This window comes from Mauremys reevesii, linkage group 12 (assembly GCF_016161935.1).
Source record: "Mauremys reevesii isolate NIE-2019 linkage group 12, ASM1616193v1, whole genome shotgun sequence".
NCBI lineage: Eukaryota > Metazoa > Chordata > Testudines > Geoemydidae > Mauremys > Mauremys reevesii.
In genome coordinates this window covers 15,740,283-15,754,910 of record NC_052634.1, presented here as the reverse complement: position 1 = coordinate 15,754,910, position 14,628 = coordinate 15,740,283, and the positions used below count along the sequence as shown (strand labels likewise).

The following is a 14,628-nucleotide window of genomic DNA, read 5'->3' as shown; positions in this document are numbered from 1 at the left end:
ATAAGGGTTGCAGCGCTGGTTCTGCAGCGCTGGTCATCAAGTGTGGACACTCACCAGCGCTGTTGTTGGCCTCCAGGGAATAAGGAGTATCCCAGAATGCTTTTAACTAAATTATTCCCTTTGTTTTGTTATGCAGCCTCTCTTTGTTTTGTTGTCAATTCGGAGCTCCGGGCTCCGTGCACGGCACCGGGAGCTGCTTCAAACATAGCTCCTGTTTGCTGTCATTAATCTGTAACTACTGTCAACAATGAAATGAGATAACCCCTGCAGGGGTTGAGTGTTTGCTTTGCTTGAGAGAAACGGGGAGGGGCAGAGGGGGAAAAGGGAGTATGTTGGATGCAGGTTGTTTGCAGTTAACAGTAAGGGGGTGGGAAAATTTTCTGATTTTGCCCAGTGTCGGTTCCAAAAATCCACTCTCTCTCTCTCCCCCCCCGTCCCTGTCACACTGCCCCACACCCCCCTCTTTTGAAAAGCACATTGCTGCCACTTGAATGCTGGGATAGCTGCCCATAATTCATCACTCCCAACAGCGCTGCAAATGCTACAAATGTGGCCACACTGCAGCGCTGGTAGCTGTGAGTGTGGCCACACACCAGCGCTGGCCCTGCACAGCTGGACGACCAGCGCTGCAACTACCAGCGCTGCAGATTTGTAAGTGTAGCCATAGTGACTGACTAAGAATAAATAACGTCTTTAAAATGTTTGCAATTTTTCTCCCCTTTGCTGACTGGTTCTGGCTCCTAGATGAACTGAGCATGGCCTGAAAGCACCTGGACCAAGGACTGAACTCTTTGGGGGCTTCTTGATTGAGGCATTGGAAGGTGGGGAGAATTCCCGTCCACACTACAGCTGCAACAGTGATTTTAGCGGGTGAGAGACGTGGTCGATGTAACCAGTTTGATTCAAGTACCGTAGTTCAGACTGTGTACTCACAGCAGCTTTTTTGCCATCACAGCTGTGACTCAAGCATGCTGCCTAACCACGGATTGTATTCTGGGTAAATCTGGGCTGCAGTGTCATAGCATCTTGGCAGAATGTAGAGTCCTTGAGGGGCGTGCATCAGAGGCAAAGCACTCGGGGATGTTGTACTGCACAGAGGTCAGAGAGAGGAGGGCCTGCTACATTGTTCTTGCTGTGTGGATCCACTTAATAATTTCCGTCACCAGTGTGCTGAAGGCAACCACAGAGCAGTCTAGCTGTTCTGCTGCAGATCTGGCTGGCAGGGGCTGGCGGACGGACAGATCTGCAGCAGGACAGCTAGGCTCAGTGGCTCAGCAGGTCTGGGGTTCCGTCTGCCACCCATGCTGCTGGTCTGGCACACGCAACCTTTTACTGGCACGCAAAATCTTAAATGAATGAAGACTTGGCACACCACTTCCCAAAGGCTGCCGTCCCCTGCTTCTATATCTGCAAAATGGGGGTAGTGCTTTGTTAAAACATCTTACTGTTTGAAAAGTCATTCTTTTTAGAGCATTTCCCCACATTTTACAGGTGGGCAGATGTGCCTCAGTCACACAGGAGGTGGGTGATAACACTAGAAATAGAATCTGGGTCTCCTCATTCTGACCACAGCGTGCTCACTGGCCCACGCTGTCTCTCTATGGGCAACCCATCTCCTGCGGGCTGGAATCTTTCTGCTCTTGTCCCCTCTAGTACTGGAGGCAAGAGGCCAGAACCACATTGTGTTGGAGGGAGTCTGTGAGAATTCTTACTGATGGGATGAGATGAGTCTCCTAATGCATTCTGCAGCTGCGGGGGGTGGGGGGAGGTATTTCTGCAGCTCATTAAGCCATGGAGAGAGGAATACATATAAATTTGGGATTAGACCTAGGTCACGGAGGGCTTTGAGGATTAATTGGGTGATATCTGTAAAGCTCAGTGCAACTGACAAGTATTCTCCTTGTTTATCGCCTACAGCCTGCTCATAATCCCCAGTAATTAATATCTAACTTAGACTGTCAATGCCTGGGGCCAGGAACATTGTCTTCCCACATGGTTGTGAAATGTCAGCTACACCTATGGAGCTAGACGTGTACAGTAAACGATCCGTTCGGCTGGATCCTGCAAGCTGCAGCATGTCCTGGGCTGCTCCTAATGCCCATTGGCTATGGGGATGCTCTGCACCCCTCAGCCAAACCTCACTGCAAGACAGTGCCAGTGGTGAATTATTTGCTTCCAAGTCTCAATGCAGTTGTGTGAGGGAAACAGTATAAAGCGGCAGGGGAACATGTGATGAATCCGCAAATTGGCCTAGTCGCTAGGAGGGGTTTTGTCAACCCAAGAGCTCCCTCTGTCTAATAGCCCTGTCCCTGATCCTGGGAGCATTATGTAGGGGTGCTGTCGGATCCTTTCACATTGCAGCGAGGATCCAGGTCAGAGCCAGAATCGTAAAAATGAAATGCTGGGAAGAACCCACCCCTCCTTTAAGATTCCTGAGTGACTAGATTCTCTTGATCCTCTAGAGCAGCGTTTCGATACCAGAGACCTGCTTGCTGTCTTTCTAAACTGCCAGGGAGACCAGCGCCAGCCCGTGGACCGATTGTTGAGAAACACTGCTCTAGAAGACTATCCCCTCCCACCCCCCAATAGTGCAGGCATGTCTTCATTAGGGAACAATAGACATGTGCCTTGTTTGGGAACGAAGCTGGGGTGTGTGTATCATGCTCTTAAAGAGACAGACACTGCAAAGAGTGCCCACCTAACAGACTGCTTTGGTTTGGGGTAGGCAGGTTCTGACATCTCTAGGACTAAGAATTAGGTTAGTTTGTTAGGTGAAACGCAGCTCCCCAGGCACGGGGAAAGCTGGGAGCGGAAGGGTCTGTGGCTGACCTATGCCACCCCGACTGGGTCTGTTCTGCTGCTCTCGTCACCGGGGGGTGTGGGCTCTGGCAGGGAGACTGGTCAGGTTAATCCATCCATTAAGGTGGATCCTTACGTGGCTGAGCTGAGAACGTGTCCAAGATCGATTGATTGCAGCCTGGGGCTCTGAACTGTGGCTAGGGAGAGAGGAGGGGAGGTTGGGGTGCAGCTTGAGAGGCGTGAGGTGGGTTCCTGCATGTGGGGATGGAGGTTGGGCTGCTAGGGGATGGTGGGGGTGGGGGAGATCTTTTGAGAGGGCCTTCGTTTAGGACATGAACATGCCAGTTGTGAAGCGCTTCCTGCAGGCTGCTTTGGGGGGGAGGGGGCGGGGGATGGAGCCACATCAGACCCTATGTCGACCGATCTACCAGACCTCCTCATGGCCCCCCAGTGTAAGAGTGGGAGATGGAGTTGCCAGCCCTCGAGGATTGTCCTGGAATCTCCAGAAATTAAAGATTAATCTTTAATTAAAGATTATGTCAGATGATGAAACCTCCAACCAAAATTGGCATCCCTGGGGGAGAGCATATTTCGTCAGCTGTTGTGGTCATGAGTGTCTTTCAGTTCCTGCCCTGGAGGGGTAAGGTGGGGGCTCCTGGCACATCGGTAACCTCTTAAAGCCGGTGCTGAGAGGTCAAGGCCTGACGGACAGATCATCCCAGACTGGGTTGCTCTGCTGCGAATTGTCACATGCCTTAAACTCAATCCAGTGAAGAGAAATGGAGAAGCAATTATCTGCCTTCTGTAGTCCGCACTCCCAGGTGGGGCAGGAATGGCTTTCTTCCCAGGGTTGGGTAACAATTCGCGATCTCTTCTTCCGCTGGTTGTGGAAACGTCTTTGTTTTCTATAATTAGGAGCATTTGGCTCCTGCCTCAGGATTTTTTCAGGTGGCTCCATGAACCATTTGAGGCACCCTTGGGGGCATCACCATCTACAGTTGCTGGAGCTGTGAGATGAGTTTGGCAGGTCTCAGTCCTGTTGGCGGTGGAGAGGAGTGCACATTAGCGGAGTTACCCAGCTCAGCTGCTCCTTGGGAGTGAAACTCGGTGAGCTGCTTGCAGTGTGCTCACTACGCGCCGGGGAGGCACTGTCTGCCCTGCAGAAACAAGGTGTGTTTAACCCTTGTTCTAGCACAGGGGTTCTCAAACTGGGGGTCGGGACCCCTCAGGGGGTCATGAGTTTATTACCTGGGGGTTCATGAGCTGTCAGCCTCCGCCCCAAACCCTGCTTTGCCTCCAGCATTTATAATGGTGTTAACTATATTAAAAAGTGTTTTTAATTTATTCGGGCGGGGGGGTCGCACTTAGAGGCTTGCTGTGTGAAAGGGGTCACCGGTACAAAAGTTTGAGAACCACTGTTCTAGCAGATGATGCTACACACCTGGCAGAAGGTGGGATCTCATGCACAGCAGGTGTTAAACATGGCTTATCCTGTCCACAGCAGCAAGGCAACAGTCTTGAGCAGTGTGTGGCTGGAGACAGGGAATGTGTGTAGACACTCTTTGATTTTTACAGTGGAGGGATAGTCACATTGCGTTGCTCACAGTTTGCCTATCCAGCCTAACTAGTTTGCTGGAGGGGGCTGTTGGCTAGCCAACTTTTACAGGTACCTGGCTTTTAGTAACTGGCTCTGGGGCCGTTCCCAGCCCCAGCGTTGCAGGAAGAAGGGGAATGCCACCTGCTTGATGGCACTGTAGGGTCCCCTTAGCACCTACATACAAGATAGGTCCCTTCCATTTTGTTGTTCATATGGAAAAGTATCCTGACCTTTGCATGGAAGTTTTGAGCCCTGAGAATGTCCCGATCAGAAGGTGCAAGTGTAGGCGGACAGCAAACATAGAAGCAGGAAGGGCTGATGATGGCTGTATTGGAGGACGTGGTGGCAGGGAGCTGAAGACCTCCCTGCGAAGGTGAGAGTGGCCCACTTGCCTGTTTTCCTGCCCATCCTGTGATGAAGAGGCTATCCTGTGGGGAAGTTGTTTATATGCAGGGTTAGAAGAAATCTAGTCTGTGAAAGAAGCTTATGGGAACATCTTTGAGATATTACCTGTAATCAGTTTCTTAATCTATTAGGCTTAGACTTGCATGTTTTTTGTTTTATTTTGCTCTGTGACTTACTTTGTTCTGGCTGTTATTACTTGAAACCACTTAAATCCTACTTTTTATACTGAATAAAATCACTTTTGTTTATTAATAAACCCAGAATGAGTGATTAATATCTGGGGGAGCAAACAGCTGTGCATATCTCTCTATCGGTGATATAGAGGGTGAACAATTTATGAATTTACCCTGTATAAGTTTTATACAGAGTAAAACAGATTTATTTGGGGGTTGGATCCCATTGGGTGCTGGGTGTCTGGGTGCTGGAGTCAGGTAACCTGCTGAGCTATTTTAGTTAAAGTCTGCAGCTTTGGGGGCATGGCCCAGACCCTGGGTCTGTGTTGCAGCAGGCTGGTGTGTCTGGCTCAACAAGGCAGGGTTCTGGAGTCCCAAGCTGACAGGGAAAATGGGCTCAGAGGTAATTTCAGTACATCAGGTGACAGTCCCAAGGGGATCTCTGTGGCCAAGCCCTTCACAAATGAAACTCACTTTTGGAAGTTGCTACGTCTTTGCTGGATTCAGAGGTAGACCTGCTGGCCTAAGTTTCGCGCGGTGCTTTGCTGCTTAGGCATCAGCACCACAAAGCTGCTGCGTGGACAACAGCACCGATGACGGGCAGTCTCCGAAACAGAGTGAGATGCAACCTAACCTGGGCACAGAATGTTCTGCTGCCATGGGAGTTCCTTAACCATTTTCTTTGCAAACACTGAAGCTGACCCTGATGAATTTTGAACTTTTAGTCCTAGGAAGACAGTAGTGGTGTTGGTGGTGGTAATTATTTGTATTGCAGTAGTGCCAAGAGGCTCCAATAAAAAAACAGAGTCCCACTGTTCTAGGTGCTGTACCAACACAAACGTGGTTAAATCTTTAAGCCATACTCTCTGCAACACTGATTTCTAATTTTCATGGTGTTTTATAGAGATTAAAATATATATTCTACCTATAAATAAAAGCACTGATTTTTTTTTAAAGAAAATACACCAAAATCAAGAAAACAGTATTCTCTTCCTCCTCCTCAAATTTATATACAGAACGGGTAGTAAAGAAGGGTCACTTACTAAATCTTTGTAACTGAAAACTTGTGTCTGGAATGAGAGGAGCATTTACTTTCTTATGGGGAAAATTTTGTTTTGTATGTTTAAAAAAAATATTTTTTTAGGTAAATATTTTTTTGTTTGCCTTCCAAACGAGTCTTTAACCTGAGCTCACAATGTTGGAATTCACTTCTGTGGATGGGTGAGGCTCATTGACCACAATTATTTCCATCTGTAACTCTCTCTTCTGTTGTTCCTCTTGCAACATTTCTCCAATGCCTCTCCCACCCTGAAAATCTGGCAAAGTCCATCCTTTGCAGTTAATCTCTCCAGCTGTAAATGACCCAGTGGCTATGGCTGGGATTAGAGTGTTGAGAATCATCCATGTGGCTCATGTGTTGACCACCATTGTAGCAGAGAGTGTATGTGTTTTGGTTGTGGACTTGTATGGCTCTATTTCTCTGTGTGTGATCTCCCCTGAGGCCCTCCAAACTGTGTACAATACTGATTTTCCACAGGGGTATGGCACATGAAGCCAATTCATCCCTGATCTAACGTCAATGGAGTAATATTGGGGATTAATTTGATCCCTTATGTTGCTAGAGAGAGGTCAAAACTAGAGCCTTGAATCTTAAAAACGGAGAAGCGAAGGTCTGATTTACATCCCTGGTTCTGAACCTACCCCTCTGGCTCTGCTTAGGTTTGATCCAGAGAATTTTCTGTTCCCAGTTTCAGTTTGGATGTGGCCAAACTATAAGCACAGCTGATCTCGCGAGTCTCGTGCCGAAGTTTGGTGAGAATTTCGCACTGTTGAATTCTACCCCTAAGTCTGATTCCGCTTCAGTCCCTCGACCAAGCCCAATTCTGACACAGAGCCAAACACCCCCTCTAGTGAACGTAAGCCATTTGGCGTCTTCCCAGAGCGCAGAAAAGCTCATGCAGGCAGGTCCTGTGTAACTTCAGACATTCCTAGGCCCTTTCCATACCAAAGTGCCAACGGGGCATATTTTTAATTTCCTTTTACAAATAAAATCATTGATGAGCTTAAGGCTGAACGGTAGCAGCAGTCAGTCTGGCCCAGATTGATGGGCCTGTAACCATAGGCACAGATTAGCAAAGCACTTGAGCATGGTGTTAACTTTAAGCATTTGAAGTCAATGGGACTTAAGCACATGCTTAACGTTAAACATATGCTGAAGTACTTTGCTATGTTGGGACCAGAACAGGGATCTCATAGGCAGCTGCTCTGCAAGCTTCCCTCACCTTCCCTGCTGGAAATGCCCTCTCCTGGACTTGGAGGTGCTGCTCTAGGAATGAGGGGACTTCAGTCTCCGAGGCCCATTCAAGCCTTGTTGTCTCTGAGCCGGCAAAGAAGGTAGTCCATTAGTGATGGTGACTTTTTGACTTGGATGCTTAGCCAGTACCGAGTGGACTGAGTCTTCTGAGTTGTGCAGAATCAATAATTTACTTACCAAATTTTGCCTTTTTCCCTGCTCATGAATTGTCTGTGAACTGATTGCAAAATTCCTGATTTCATTTCTCATTCAAAATTACTTCTGATTTTTGTCAGCAGACATTCTTGGGATGAAATGTTGTGGGTTGGGTGGTCCCATAACTCATGCGGTCAAGGGAACAGAAACAGACCCATTTAACTAGCCAATGTCCCATGGCCTGGGAATTTTACAGTCTCACTTACAATTTGACATTCATTTCTGGCAAATATTCAAGCATAAAATTAGCTCTGAGTGTTTGCACCAGTAACGGAGAAACACTCGTCTTTGTGGACAGAACCAAAAATACAATGAATCCGATTTGGCTTTCAAATTCGTGAATAAATGTGTATTCACATAACATAATTCACCTATCTGCCCAATTCATTTCATGCAGAGGCCAGCCCCTGCAACACCTTCAACTCCCTAGTGTCCTGATATGGGATTTAAAGTGATAAACTACTGCCACTTAGCTCATTATCAGTCCTCTTAGCTATCCACTACCTCCTTGTGTAGGTACCTTAAACACCACAACACTTCTGAATGGGTGAAAGACGCAAGCTTTCCTCTTAACTGGTGCAAATTCTTTGGCTGCAGTAATAGTAGTCGACTCAAAATGAGTGATGATGTGGAGATGCCTGCATATTCCTGTGGAACCTCCCTGGAACATATCATAATAGTCTGGGAGACCGAAGCAACAGGTGCAAGACTGAATGCAGCTACTGAAATACTGTTGGCTTGATTCTCAGCATTCCAGGCTTTAACAATGTTGTCGGCTAATCTCTGGCTCTTAGTCCAGTGCGTTCAATTGTCGCACTTGTTGGCGGCGTCATAATTGGCAGGAAACAAGATCTTAACTGGATCACATCTTCCAGAAGGAATTATCTTCGTGGAGCCACCTGATCCTAGAATGCTGATGTTTCACTTCTCTCTAGCCATCAATGTGGCATTCATCATGGTAGTATGTGAATCCACCTCGGGCGTCTGTCCTCACGGCTGGAAGTATGGTGCTGCTGTAATAATAGGCTGTAGCTCTTCTTTTGGAGCTGGGATCATTTAGACAAACTGGCAGTGCAGTGTGTGCTTCCTAGATAACTTGCCATCTAGCGCAATGCTTTTCATTCTCTCCCACAACTCCTCTTTAGAGGGAAAAGGGAGAATGTACAGCTTGTGAAATATGGACAAATGGATCCTAAGTGATAAGACGTTCACATGGCATGCTCTGGATTTAGTACCATCTGCTGCCTATCAAGTTATCAGGACCATTCTCTTGGCCAATATATACTGTTCTGGAGGTTGGTGTAAGCCTTGGCTGCTGATGAGAAAACTATTGTTTGTGTTGAAGCAACTAGCTCCTGGGATCTTCTCTGCCCCACCAAAAAATAAGTGTAGCTCTTCCCCATTTGATTCTTCTTTGAGATATTTGCCAGGATATCCTGGGCTTTGATCCAGGGTTTTCACTCTCTTTGGGACATGGGCAAGTGAGTTCTCTTCCAATCTGCTTCTGTTCCCCTCTGTCAGACAAACAGTCTTGTGTCCAACTGCTGTGAGTGTCTCCCGGCACCTGTTTGCTTTTCCCCTGGGCCTCTACATTGCTGAAATAATCCATTGCTCCCTTCCGGTCCCAAAGCTTTCTCCTCCAAACTGTGGAGCCTCTTCCAGGTCCTGGGAAGTGGCTGGGGCTGTGTATGTTGGGCAGAGGGACCCAGGTGGCTTGTCCATGATGTATGTATTGCTTGACATCAGGTTTTCTGCAGTCTCTGCCCAACCAGAATCTTCTCTGTGCATTTCGTGGGAGGATCTGGGAGACTAGCAGTGCAGGGGCTGACGGACAGGCCAGCATGCAGCTGTTCAGTGATGGCTGAGCCTCCTCTACTGTTTTCCCCAGAGTATGGAGATCTGTGGTTGGCGGCCCATACCCCGGTTGGGGTGACGGGCATGAATGAATGATACGGTAATGGAGCTGTGCTGCTTGTAGGAATTTAGATTCACGAAGGGCTTTAGTGCCCAGGAAATCCCTGGGATTCGCACAACCTGAGTTAGGTGCTCACACTGCCTATCTGGTGAATGGAGGGAGATCGGCACCTCAGAATGGGATTCACGGAAGCCAGGACACTGAGCAGACAGCCGCCTAGGCTAGCCAGTGGGAGATGCCAAAGAGAAGGGTATGACCTAAGCTCTGGCCCCTCTCAATAAGTTCAGTGCCTAAATTAAGCTGGAGCTGCCTTCTGCTTGGGATCCTCAGCTGTGAACCCTCTTCTGGCCTCAGGCGCCTAAAGAATTTCTTGTAACCCAGGAGTTAGGGGACTTACCCAGGATGGGGGAGACCCCACGTTTGAGTCCCCTCTCCGAGATGGGATTTGAACTGGGCTCAGGTGAACAGGTGAGGGTCCTACTCACAGAGCTATGGGACAGTTGGATGTGGGGCTTCTTCCGTATCCGTATCTCCTGTTGATGCTGTTCCCTTGTGGCTAAACAAATAAATAGCCATTGGAGCCTGGCTCTCCCCCGGGCATGCCCGCCCCACCAGGCAACAGAGTCATTCTCTCCCTGGCCCAATGACTCTTTAATTATCCAGATTATTAACAGCTTCCACGGGAGAGATTTAGCCGCATCTTGCTGTCCAATAGCCCAGTGGTTAGAGCACTCACCCGAGTGGTAGATCCCTGTCAAATCCCTTCTCCTCATCAGGCTGAGGGTCTCCAACATCCTGGGTGAGTACCCTCACCACTGGGCTAAAGTTATAAGGGGGGTCCCCCCATCACACTCTGGTTTTGCGTGGAGCTAGGTGTGCTCTACTGGACTGGGCCCCGCAGGCAGGTTAAGCAGAGGAACACCCTGTCTTCCTCAGTTGGTGAATTGCTCTGGGGCTAAGGGGCTGGCTGGCTGGAGTGAGTGCGCAGGCCCCGAAGCAGAAACATCAGTACTGAGGGAACTTTTATTGCAAAATGTAGGCGCATGCAGCGTTCGGCCGCAACTGAGCGGGAGTTCTGGGAAAACCAGTGGTACTTGAATCTGGGACCTAACAACTGCTTTAGGCACCTAAGCCCTTTGTGAATCTAGCCCTCACCGTCCCTGGGCTACACGCTGCGGCCAATGGAAGCATCACGCTTACAACAGCAGTCGAATCCAGATCTTCTTCAAAAAGCATGTGCTGCTGCCACAGGAGCTCAAGGGAATAGCCCTCAGCTGTGCAGGGCCAGAGACACACAGCGAAACAGCTCTGATTCCCTTCAGTAGAGGGCAGTGGCCTGCCAAGTCATTACAACGCAGGGCATTTCTGCAGTGCAGATCAAGGATTAAGTCATTGGATTGGGGCCTATCCCAGCTGCATCCCGGTCATGACTGACTGCACAGTCTCGGGACAGTGCCAGATCTCTCAGTTCATGCATCTTTAGCATTACGTATGGTTCAGTGTCGTAATGACTAAAGCCTGTGCCGTTGTAAACACCAAGCCCTTTAGGGGAAGGTTTGGCTGTAAACCCTTGCTAGTGCTCAGACTGAAAGGGAGGAATGTGGAACAGAGAACTGGGAGTCTGGACTCCCAGCTCCACCTCTGACTAGCTGATTGACCTTGGGAAACTTCTATGCTGAAGTTTCCTTCTCTGTATAGTGGTTTTCCCTTCCCAGCACCTTCCATCCCCAGTCATGGGCCAGGAACCCATTGGTCTGGGTTCTGTACAAGCCCAGAACAAAAAGATGGTCCCTCCCATTCTATGTGATACACACCTCTCTTGTGCATGGATGTAGGCAGCATTTCATTTCCATTCTGCGGCTCTAGCTGGTGTCAGTCCCTACGCACACATTTCCCAACCCCCGTGCTCCCGATTCCCCTACGGATGACCCACGGACCGGGATGTTTCGATGTATGGCTCCTTTAACAGCAATCCTGACTGGGTGCCGCTCGCGTTCCCCTTCCTGCACAGATGGGCCCTAGATTTACTGTGCTGTTCTCTCAGTTCACATCTGTGCTGAGCTGAAACCTGAGAGTGCCGGGCCCGTCTCCTAAGCTTGTTTTGGCTATCTCGGAGGCTGGGTTGCTGCTGGCCTCCTGCTTCCACCTAGGTGTCACGCAAATGTGCCATTTATCCATGCTAGTTTGATTCTTCCTCATCAGCTCGTCCCCATCTCAGGCAAGCGGGCCAATTTTTGCTAGCACGTTAAATTAAGCATCCCTTCTCCCGGACACACTTCGCTCCCTGTTTAGTTCCGGCGTAGGGCGTTTATGTCGAATGCCGATGGGCTGTCAGGAGCGTGGTAGCTTGAGGCATGCATTTTGGTTTTTATTTTAGCATCAGTGCATGGCTTTTCAAAGTGGCTGGTGGCAAGCCCAGGGGCCGACAGCCGTTCTCTAGCCACAGAGCAGGTAGAGCGTGGGCAGTGGCAGGACACTGAAAATGGGCCTTTTCCCAGCTCTATTGGAACCACCTTCAGGGGAGGTATCTGCATAGCCCAAGTGGCCTTGGCCTGTCTTTTGATAGCAATTGTGATGTGGACACGCCCACTAGGAACTGGAGTCGGGGAAGTCATCTCATTCCACTTGCAGCGTATTCGGCAGATCAGATGGAACATGCTCATTCTGCAAGCGCATGGACAGATGAGAAAACCCATCCACATAGGGAATCCCCAAGCTCGACCCCGGGTCCTTCATCTTCAGAGCCCACAGGCCCCCTCCCCTTGAGCTGAAGGAGATCACTCTTAGCTGACTGTAGGAGCGGGGCCTTTTAGTCTCTCTAGGCCCAGTTGCTAAAGGTCCGCTCCAAAAACACCCACGCATCCAGAACCTTACCCTGAAACTCGCCCACCAGCAGCCTAGAAGGGGCAGGTCCCGTGTCCGAGCCATCCAATCAGTTGTCGCCGTTCTGATGCCAGTGTCACCTTTCTGCCATGTAGTAGCAGGTGTCTCTGGCCTTGCAGCTGGTGGAGGAGAAATCAGTGATGTGGAGTCTGGATGTGTATATATAGACATAACTTGTATGTGTGTGAATAAAGCACCAGTCCTGGAATGAGGTGGTCAACCAGCATGCAGGGCAGACCCTGCTGCCACGAATCTCTGCGCCAGGGCCCACTTCCCAGGGAGCAGCTGTGGCTCAGGGTTTGACTCTCATCAAAGACCCCGGCAGCGAGTGAACTGTCCTGCTGTTCACACAGCTTCTCCTCTCCCCAAACTGCCTCTATGCCAAAACCTTGCAAAAGTCAGAGCTACCACAGCACGTCTTCTCAAGAGTCAAAACTTGCTCATAGACTAAGAAAATGACCTTGGAACAGCGTCAGCACTGCCTGCTGTAACAACATGCTGTGACTAGTTGCTATTTAGTGGGCCTAAATCTAACCCCAGCCCCCACTCTAGCCTCGATGTCCAGTGCTTCATTTTAAATGGGACTGGGTTTCCCTTTTCTGTTCGGGGTTTCAGGTACAGAGACCTTGGCCTGCTTAGTCCCATGACAAACAATCGCCGTTAAAAATCTCTTCAACCTTTCATTAAAGATCAAGGAAAAGGAGGAAGAGTTAAAGCATTTGCCATGTCCTGTATTCAGCAAGGCGCTCTGTTTAACAATATCCCTTATTCCCTCGACAGCCATCCTGTTGGGGGGGGGGGAAAGAAAAGAGGGGAGTTGAGACAGTCTGGAGCTGTTCTCGAAGTCCAGTCCTGCTTCCGTGAAGACAAAGCAAGAGACACGCACAAAAGGGGACGGATAAGGGCAGTGAAGATAGAAACTGCCGCTGCTGGTGCTGGGGCTGCCTCTCGGGGCAGGGGGAGGGCAGGGTTCGGAGGCTGCCCGCGGTAGCTTTGAGCTCGCTCACTGAAGGGAGCAATGCAGATGTGGTGGCGTGGGCTCGCCACCAGCGTACAGTCCTGCCCGGGACGCTAGGTGTGTACTCAGCTGGCCCGCCTGTGCTGCCACGGCTACCCTGCTATTTGTCTTCAGCTAGCGCAGCCTCCCTGGGTTGTCCTGACTGGATTTATGGCTCAGTGCAGCAATCTATAACCCACTCACCCTCCTTTGTCCTACCACTGCAGTGGTGTTAACTGCCCCTTTCACCTTGATTAGTCTCTTACATGTCCACTCCTTATGCTAAACAATCTGTTCCAAACTCCCACCTTGTAGTTAGCTGTGCCACTCTGAGCATCAGACCTATCGCGATATAACTACATTGCTCAGGGGTGTGAAAATCCACCCCCCCAGGAGCGACGTAGTTATACCAAGTCCAGCCGAACGCCCCTGTGTAGACAGCGCCAGGTCTTAGCTACTGCCGCTCAGGGAGGTGGAATAATTACGCTGATGGGAGAAGCTCTGCAGTTGCCATAGGAACATCTTCACTTCAGTGCGACAGCGTTTTAAGGGTAGACCTGCCCTACTTTTCCTAGCCCTGGAGATGAGCTCTGTGTAAGCTCAAAAGCTTGTCTCTCTCCCCAGCAGAAGTTGGCCTGATAAGAGAGGGTACCTCGCCCACCTTGTCTCACCCGTGCCCTTTAACAGTTACTCTTGCAGCCTCTGTAGTGCAGTCAGGGGCGGCTCCAGGCCTCAGCACGCCAAGCGCCCTCCCGCAGGCGTCCACCGAAGCCGCGGGACCAGCGGACCCTCCGCAGGCAAGCCACCGAAGGCAGCCTGCCTGCCGTGCTTGAGGCGGCAAAATGCCTGGCCCTTTAGCTGGAGCCTCTCTGCCAGAGCATCACTGTGGGAAGACATTAAACCTTTTAAAAAGGAATAAATAAATGGAGGAAACGTGCTGCCATCCCCGGGGCTGGGAGTCAGAGCTGCCGTGTCTGCTGCATTCTTCCAAAGCACTGCCAGCACTGGAGAGCGGATACCACAACGGGCAGCAGGGCCTGCTAGGGAAGCAGTATCCCCTGTGCTATAAATAAAACCTAATTCTGTAGTTCTCGACACTGGGCTTCTCTCTTTCCACCCGTGCAGGGGGATATTTGAAGCTGCCGTTGCAGATCTCAGTTTTCTTGCTGCTGGGTGTCTTTGGCAGGGCATCTGCTGCATGCCTGCTCAGCTGTGCGTGGTTCAGCCAAGCGTGATCTGCACGCCTGCTCTGGGAAACTTCAACGGCCTGGTGCTGTTTTGAGGTTGCGGACCCCCGCCGGATCGTTCTGTCCTGTCGTCTTGCAGGTTTGCCTCATCCAAAGCCATAAC

The 14,628-nt window shown here is 49.9% G+C and overlaps 1 protein-coding gene and 1 pseudogene across 4 annotated transcripts in view; both read left to right on the top strand.

Moving 5' to 3' along the window:
* ST3GAL4 (ST3 beta-galactoside alpha-2,3-sialyltransferase 4) overlaps window positions 1–14,628 on the top strand; it is a 157,899-nt gene that overhangs the window by 16,285 nt on the left and 126,986 nt on the right. The window contains exon 1 of one of the 4 annotated variants that reach the window (XM_039496157.1): window positions 760–870. The exons of the other annotated variants lie outside the window; for them this stretch is intronic. The gene's annotated coding sequence lies outside the window, so the exon portion shown is untranslated. Of the gene's footprint in view, window positions 1–759; window positions 871–14,628 lie in introns of those variants that run through there. 4 annotated transcript variants of the gene reach the window in all.
* LOC120375488 overlaps window positions 812–14,628 on the top strand; it is a 33,769-nt pseudogene continuing 19,952 nt past the window's right edge.